The sequence below is a fragment of the Nematolebias whitei genome, chromosome 22, assembly GCF_014905685.2.
Source record: "Nematolebias whitei isolate Nwh7 chromosome 22, NemWhi1, whole genome shotgun sequence".
Classification (NCBI taxonomy): Eukaryota; Metazoa; Chordata; class Actinopteri; order Cyprinodontiformes; family Rivulidae; genus Nematolebias; species Nematolebias whitei.
The window spans coordinates 19770178-19778878 of NC_056519.1; positions in this window are offsets into that span (position 1 = coordinate 19770178).

Sequence of the window (8701 nt, forward strand, 5' to 3'; positions counted from 1 at the left end):
ATAAAAGCCCCTAATTTTCTACCATTTTCCCTGCTCTCTAGCGAATTTACTTTAAATACCAGCTGGGAAATCCCAATATTCAACTACGATATGAGGTTTTCTCTTTCAAACGATATCAAGAAATCCTCATTAGAATGACGAAAAAATAGGATTCAGACCAGTTTTTAAGGGTTCATCCAGATGAGCAAGACAAAAAGCCATATATCTCTGGAACCTTTCTTAATGTGAGGATGATCAAAATGTAGCTTAAAAAGCTAATAATCTGAAAATATGTCTAGTTTATTTTGAACAAACTTGACTTTGATAATTTGATGTGATGGGTTATGTATTAGCTACATTGGTCCAGATCAAAAACGTTTAGTAAGGGCTAAAAATTAATGGTACAGTTCCTTTAATTTTAATTTCATGGAAGCTTTTGGGCTCCTTTAAACAGAAAACTCCATTTTTGTTCATGCTGTAATGGAGGTTATCTGGTTTAACCAGTGGTCTTTCTTTCTTCAAAATGGTCATGACTAAAGGTGTAGGTGGTAATCAGGCTTGAAATGAAGTAGTTTTTAACTACCGTAATTGCTGAATTATAAGACGCTACCTTTTTCATACACTTTGAACCCCACGGTTTATATAATACTGCAGCTAATTTATGTTTTTTTTTTGGACGGGCTAACGAGATTCCTGCTGCCAAAACATGTAGTTTTGTTACACATGCCCAATATACGTCTCTCTTGGGGAGTGGGTCCTCCTGACTCAATGAGACTACCTGTATAAATAAAGGTAAAAAATACAATTTGACCAATGAAATTACCAAACAGGTCACAGTGGACCAATTACACTTCGAATTATCATAAATGAAACGCACTCGCACTAAGTTCTTACGGTCAGTTATTTTGCACTTGAACTCACCCTCCTCATGGAAAACACAAAAAAATGCAGATGATGTAGCTTTCAAATTAAAAGCAATCAATCTGGCTGTCGAAGAAGGAAACAGAGCTGCTGCACGTAAGTTAGGCGTTTCCTGGTAGTCTACTCTATTTATTTATTTTTAACCAGCCTCGTTACAGGCACTGTTCAGAAAAAACTTACAGTACGTATTTGAGTATGCCACGGTACATTATTTACTTATTTTTGGAAATTCAACTTTGGAGTTTTTGCTACTTCCATTGTACTCATCTGAAACTAAAGATCAAGGTTTATGGTTGTTTTTATGTATTTTTGGAGCCAAATTATGAACTAGCAATGCAGGGCTGCATTCTCGATACAAAAGTCCCACCTACGCGCCCTTCTCACTCATAGTCTCTCACAATATTAAATGTTTTAGGCCTTAAATAAGTAACTGCGACTAAACATATTTAAAAATGCATATTTGAACATACAGCAGCAAAGATTATCACTCTTTCTACTTTTTTGGGAATCTGGAGGAAAGCCGTGGAATTCAACACTGAAAACAAAATGGAAATGAATTTACAACTATGTTCATAAAAACAACACAAATCTGACAAGAAACAAATGAACACTTCATCCATTTATACTGAGAGTGACGGACTAACTCAAAGCAACTTTGCAAGCAGAAAATAAAACAAAACTAAATGCTACAAACTGTAAAAGGACGAAAGAAAAGAAACTAGGACAATCAGAAAATCTTGATGATCGTATCAAAACCAGAACAACAAAATGATAAGGCAGGCAGAAAGTTGAACAATAAAAAGTCTCATTTTTTCCTCACACAGTGCATCACTTGCTTCTGAGCAACAAAACCACAATGAGAACATGTTGTATAAAATTATATATGAAATGATGGGATGTGATATGATAAAAGGCAATACAGTAGTAATCAATGTAATACAGCATGTGATACAATGTGGTAAATGTGATGATTTGATGCAACGTTGTGCAACACTATGTGATACAAAGTGACACATTATGATATAATGATGCATTGTGATACAATACAATATAACATTATATGACCAAATGCCTAACAGTACTACAAAATGTGATACAATGCGATAAAATCTGATGCAACATGGTGTGATGATGCAATACAATGTGACACAAGCTAACAAAATATAATGTGTTATATGACAATATTGTCAGGATCTGTTTTATAATTTCTTGTGTCTTATTATTAGTTTTCTTTATATTCCGAGTGCCATCTTTCCCTCTCTTTAGTGTAGCTCCTGCATTTCAGTCAGCCGGTCAAAAAGACCATTGATAAAGGTAATAGTTTTTATTTTGGGGGGTTGTATGACAAATCAGACTACAGTAGTACATTGTTCATCGCGGGGGTTACATTCCAGACACCCATGCAATAAGTGAAAAACTGCGACGTAGGATATTTATTTTAGTTTTTATATATTTTAAGTTTTTATAAACCCTTCCCACACTCTTGCAATGTTCTAAGCTCTTAAACCTATGTAATTTTAACAACATAAATATATGTACTGTATAGTAGCTAATGCAAAATTTTATATGAGGAACTCACCAGTTTTGGTCTGGTTCTGGTCGGCTCTCTGCAGCCATTGAGCACTAGATGGTTTTGGAGCGAGCCGGACCTTCAGAGAGTCAACACAAAACCACACAATGATCCAGATCAAGTCCAAATAATCCAGAGAAATCCGGATGATAAAGTCTGATACATTAGATAGGTTCGGATCAGATCAAAACTTTCCCTCCATTTTTGGTAGAAAGCAGCAGTCGAAAGCAGTGTTGGCTTCTGGGAAATGCACTGTTGCCTTCTGGGTAGTGTAGTTTTTTTCACTGGTCTTACAGTATAGGCCTATTGAAAGAAAACTACAAAATGTCTACAATTTTTTTTCCATTAACTTTTTTATTCCGTATTGTCCCAATCATATGAGTAATATTAAAGTTGACAACCATTGACAAACCCCGAAGGAGCGAGTCCGCGAAAGTCGAACCGTGAAGTAGCGAGGGACAACTGTCACGTTGTAATTAAAATGCATTTTTTATCCTTTATTCTGTTAGTCATTTTGTACTTTACATCCTTAACCCCAACCTTTCTGAGCATCTTTTGAAAGTCTGAGTAATGACATTCACAGGATGCTTTTGTTATGTAACTTTGAAAACATATAGAAGTTCATCTAGGGGGCAAATTCATTAGTTTTTTGTGTTTTTATTTTTAAACAGCATTGATAATGTGGAGTAAAAATAAGATAAATTTAGCAAAGTTGTTTGACAAAACCTCAATTTTTGTGAACCCAGCAGTTCCACTGAAACTTTAAACTGCTTAACTCGCCCACTTCCTCCTAAAATCTACAACTTTTAAGTTTTATTCCGCTCACTCTTGAACAATAACCTTTCATCAGATGTGTTGACTGCATTGGAATTTATTCAGCCTCAAAGCAACTCCTCTATCTCCTTTTGCCTGTGGATCTCCTCTCTCCTTTATCAAACCTTTTTTTTTATTTAAACATCAGCTTTTCGAAAGCTGTTTGGGATGTGATGTGAAAGGAGGGCAGCGTGAATATTCTGAAAGTTCTCTTTTAAAGACGGGCCTTAAGCATCATCTGCAATTACATTACTCTTTGCCACATGTTTGCATATTCAGTGTTTTTAAAGAAAGACCTGCTGGATATAGTTTAATTTAAGCAGCCTCATAGGCAACACTGTACAACAATGTGTTGGAGAGAGATACTTTATTAGCCTTATTATCATTAGTCCTCCTGATCAGTCTCCTCCACCAGATTGTTGTCCTTCACCTAACTCCCCTCTTTATCGTGTACACACAGACCAAATACACTCCGCCTGTGGCTTTCTGCTCAGGAAGAAAGTTGTGGGAATAAAATTGAGCCAAACGATGCCAGAGCAGACTGAAGGGAGCGGGCTATGTTGTGACAGATGTGGTGGCATGTCGACCGAAAGGCGACAATGTCTGGAATTAATGAGACCAGGTAATACTGGAGCCAACTCCCTGCCTGCAGTTTACCAGAGACCTGTGGTGCTTTTTTAAATAACTGCCTTGATCTCAGTGATCACTTGGCTAAAGTCTACTTAATTAAAAACTAACAAGCAGAGCGTTAGCACCCTGACGGCGCACTGACAACCTGGCTGTAGCACCCCGGGGAGATGGGCGCAATATTCAGCATCCAGGTGAAGCCAACAGTTGATTTAAAACACCAAATGGAAAGATGGCAGCTCTTTTTTTTTTGCACCCTGATTGAAAGCAAAGGCATGTCTCCCTGTTGAGCAGAATGTGTGTGTGCTCACTCAGAATAAAAGTAAGGCTAGCCTTGAGCTTTGCAGACAGGGTTCTTTGATCAGAAAGGCTGGCTCACCTTCATCTTCTTCAGGACATCGTCTCCGGATGCTGATGATGCTCTGCGCTGGCTCCTCTGTGGAGACACAAAAGACGGAAGGAAAGCGTAATAGGAAAACCCGAGTGTATCAGTTCTGCAACTCCAAAGCCTTCAACTTCCAAGTTTCTTCCTCAGAGATGTATTTTTCTGAATATAGATGGATTTCTTTATACTTATATTTATATATGATGCTGTTAAAGTTTTAAAATACAGTGCAGGCACGATGCGCTTGTCTCTTTTTCTTTTAATTAGCAGCTTTTCTGGGTAAATACAAATCAAATGCATGCACAAAATATTAACTCCAGTTCCCAGAAAAAAAACATATGTCAGTGTAAAATGACAATGTGAAGGTGAAGATGATTTTTTTGTTGTTGTCAGAAATAAGACGATTAAAGTTAGCCAAGATATTCATTAGGGTTTATATCAGTCAGATCATAAAAGTGGTGTTTAATCTTTATTTAGCTCATTTTGGAGCAAACACAAAATAAAGAAAAGTAGCACTTTTTGTGTGTGTGAACCCCCTAGATCTAATAACCAAAAAAGTAAGGTAGTTTGCGTTTGGTTTAATATTTTATTAAAACAATGCATTTTGGCAATGAATCTTATATGCGTACCATATTTTTCGGCCTATAAGTCACAGATTTTTGCATAATTTACATGTCCTGTGACTTATAGGCCGAAGCGACATATTTATGGATTGTTTCCATATTTATAAACCAATTTTTGGCTGAGATATGACTGTTTCCATTCATTCTGACTGAAAAAAAAATTGAGCAGTACCAATTTCAGCCACTTGATGGCAGCAGTGTAGTAATAGAAGTATGGCATGCTGTTGTATCATGTAATAGGTAAACGTGACTATAATGACAAATTCAAAGAAGTTCAAAACAAAAACAACTGGACTTTATTTATTATACTTTACTTTATACTTTATAGTTTTTTTCTTGAACTTTTTTGAATTTACCATGTCCTGAATGACTGAGAATCTTCACCAGCTATTAATGACACAATCGGCCTGCCAAAATCTCCCCACCTTCATTCTGCTCGTTGCTTGGGACAGTCAAACCAGCTGCACCTCCCCGGCGAAATACAACTAATTTAACCATTAAAGTGCATTTATTAAGTAAATGTTAGACTGAGACACACCTTTGCTATAATTTCGAGCAAACAAATAGTTGTCTTTAAGTGTTTATCTTGTTAAATTTTGTACAACGTCTCGTCGCATGCACGCATTTACTTCCGCGTGTCAGGTTTTGAAATGCAGCTGATTTGACCGTAAAAGTGCATTTATTAAGCAAACCTTAGATTGACACATTTAATATAATTTCGAGCAAACAAATAATTGTTTTTAAGTGTTAATCTTGTTAAATTCTTGTTAAAGTCCTCCCGTGCATGCACCCATGGCCGCCATTTGGCAGCCCATCGATTTTTGCCACAACTCCGGCCCACATTTCCGGGTTGTCAGCAGTGATGCGTAACAAACGCGATGCGTCAGTGGTGACTCATAATAGATGCGACATATACGGCGAAGTGACATATTTATGGATTTTTCCACTTTATTAGACAAATATGGACTGATGCGACTTATAGGGCGGAGCGACAAGTATGGCGGAAAATACGGTAAGTGGAGAACCTGTTTATGTCCTAAATGGTGTTACACTTGAGAGGAACATCTGTGTGAGTTGAACAACAGAGTTGAGATTGTGAGTTGCGCCCATGAAAAATTCCCAACTGTTTATTCTTCTATTCATTCAACCTTTATTTATACAGGTTAATCCCATTGAGCCTCGAGAATTCATTTACAAGAGAGACCTGATTTTAGCAAAGACAATCATAAAGGATGTGTGCAAATTGAGATTTTTTTTGAAACAAGTGAAAATAAAATGGTATTTAAAAGAAAATGTAACAAAAAAAAAAACAGCTAGGTTATAAGGCGGTGTAGATATTGACTCTTGTTGTGTGCATCTTACACCCCAGGTGCAGACAATAAGGTTCCTGATTGGCACCTGTGACCATAGACAGCTGCTGCAGTGGTCAGTTGGTGTTTGCTCCCAGCATACTATATTTGACTGGTTTGAGTAGGACCAGTTCCATAGACAGGGAAACTTCAAGCAAAACAGTTTCAGCATGACTTGGGATCATCCTAAAGGTCCCTGCTCTATTCGAAGTGGTGAAATCAGATCTCATTGACATAGTTGCGTGGCAAAAATGACAGTTTTGTTCTCAGAACAGCGTCACCCTCCCCTTCTTGACACAAGGCCCTGGCAGAACTTTTTCTCACAGGTGTTTGCACCAAGTATTCTGTGATTAGTTAGAAGTTTGCGGGCGTGTTCGTCAATGCGGAAATGCGCTTGATCATTCAGCTGTACAACTCTTCAAAACACTAAATAAGTCAAACGGACAAAATCTCCTGGATGGAGATCATGCAGACATAGTATGTGGAGGATTCTGAAAGGTGTGGCGCTGTTGTCATGATAGATTTGTGGCCAAACGGCAGATGCAGGGATGGAATGGAGATTCTGGTGGGAAGAAACCCATGCAGTGATGTACACTGCATCTGGAGGGGTTTCCCAAGCGCTCTGTCTTGTGGACAATGAAAGATGTGTGCAAAAATGAATGTTCCACAACCACATGACTACAAGTCAACATCTCGATTTCTGATGGAGTATGTTGGACCAGTAACATCTCCAAGTTGAAGGGGAAGTTCCTTATAACAAGGAATGCCAGATACAGGCCATGAAGCAGGCATCCCACTAGATGAGATTCTGCAATCCAGTATTTCCTTAGTCTGGGACCAATGCTCACCCCCTACAGAACGAGGTTTATTAGAGACTACCTCCAGAATTTGGCACTGGAGTAGATGAAATGCTCTGCCTGCAGTACTAACCTCAATCCCACTGAACACCAGTGCGATCAATTTGGGTGCACTGTTTGTTCCAGAGTGACCAACACAACCACAATGACTGACTTGTGACAAATCTTGTTTGAAGTGTTGAACCAAGCAGGTGAGCAGCTTGTGGAGGAGGTGCCAGGCTGTTGTGGCTGTGTATGGTTCTTCCACATGCTACTGAAGCCCCTGTTGGTTAAATCAATAAACTGTTAATTGTTTTGTTTCGTAAAACGTCAATCCCAATTAGCTGTTTGCCATTTGCAGAGAAGATTTAGCAAGTTGTTCATGAGAACAACCAACATGTTCAACTCTGCTGCTCAACCCATGCATTTGTTTCTAAAACGGTGGCACCATTTAAGAGGACAAAAGGCTTTACAGCCGTATAAGATTTATTGCTAAGAAGGTTTGTTATAATAAAACCAACAACAACAAAATTAACCAATCACAACTTGTTTTACTTTTTGTGTTAAGTAAGCCTCTTGAAAACAGGCATTATAAAACAAGGTTTGTTGATTGACTGTATAGCTGTATGTATCCAATTTACATTTATCACTGCACACAGTAAATTACATTTTAAATGTGTTCATTCTGTCACGATCGGGGGGTGGTTGAGACCCAAATGCAAGCAGGACTCCAATAAGGTCACAAAAAAGGCGTTTTAATCACAAAAAGGCAACAATAACAAATAAAGCTGTCGGGGCAGCGATACTACTTACATTCGTAGGAAATACATGGAATACCAAGGCACTGGGAGACGACCGTGAAGATGCAGCTTAAGCACCTAATGCTCCCCTGCCTGTGATGCAGGAGAGCACAGTATATAAAGGGGAGTCTCTAATTAAACACAATACGTAGCACCTGGGAGTCATTAACTATCTGCACAGAGCAGGGCAGGTGCAGATCCCTACAGTATCCCCCTCTCTAATGAACGGCTCCTGACGTTCTAAAATACCCCAACCCAACTTGGGTGGGTGGGTGGTGGGAAAAAACAAAAAAAACCAAAACTAAAGGTTGGAGGGCACCAAAAACAAACAATCTAGGAGCAGCCCTGAATACATGCACAAAAGGAGTTCAGGTGGGCGTCCCCAAGACCATCCAGACCACAAGTCAAGTTCAGGTGGGAGGCCTGGAAACCGTCCATCACCAGGGCAGAGTTCTGTAGCAGACGTGTAGGCCAAAGGAACTGCCAATGATGTTGAGACTGCAGCCGTCGGAGTAGGAATCACAGGAGCGGCAGACGCGATGACCAAAGAAGGAGTGGCAGCAGCTGACGCAGTGACCACCAGAGGAGCGGCAGCTGACGAAGGAGCCACAGGAGGAGCGGCAGCGGCTGACGTGGTGACCACAGGGGCGGCAGCAACAGGAACCAGAAGAGGAGCAGCAGCGGCTGACGCGGTGACCACAGGGGCGGCAGCAACAGGAACCAGAAGAGGAGCAGCAGCGGCTGACGCGGTGACCTCAGCAGCGGCAGCGGTGGTGGAAGCAGGAATCAGAAGAGGAG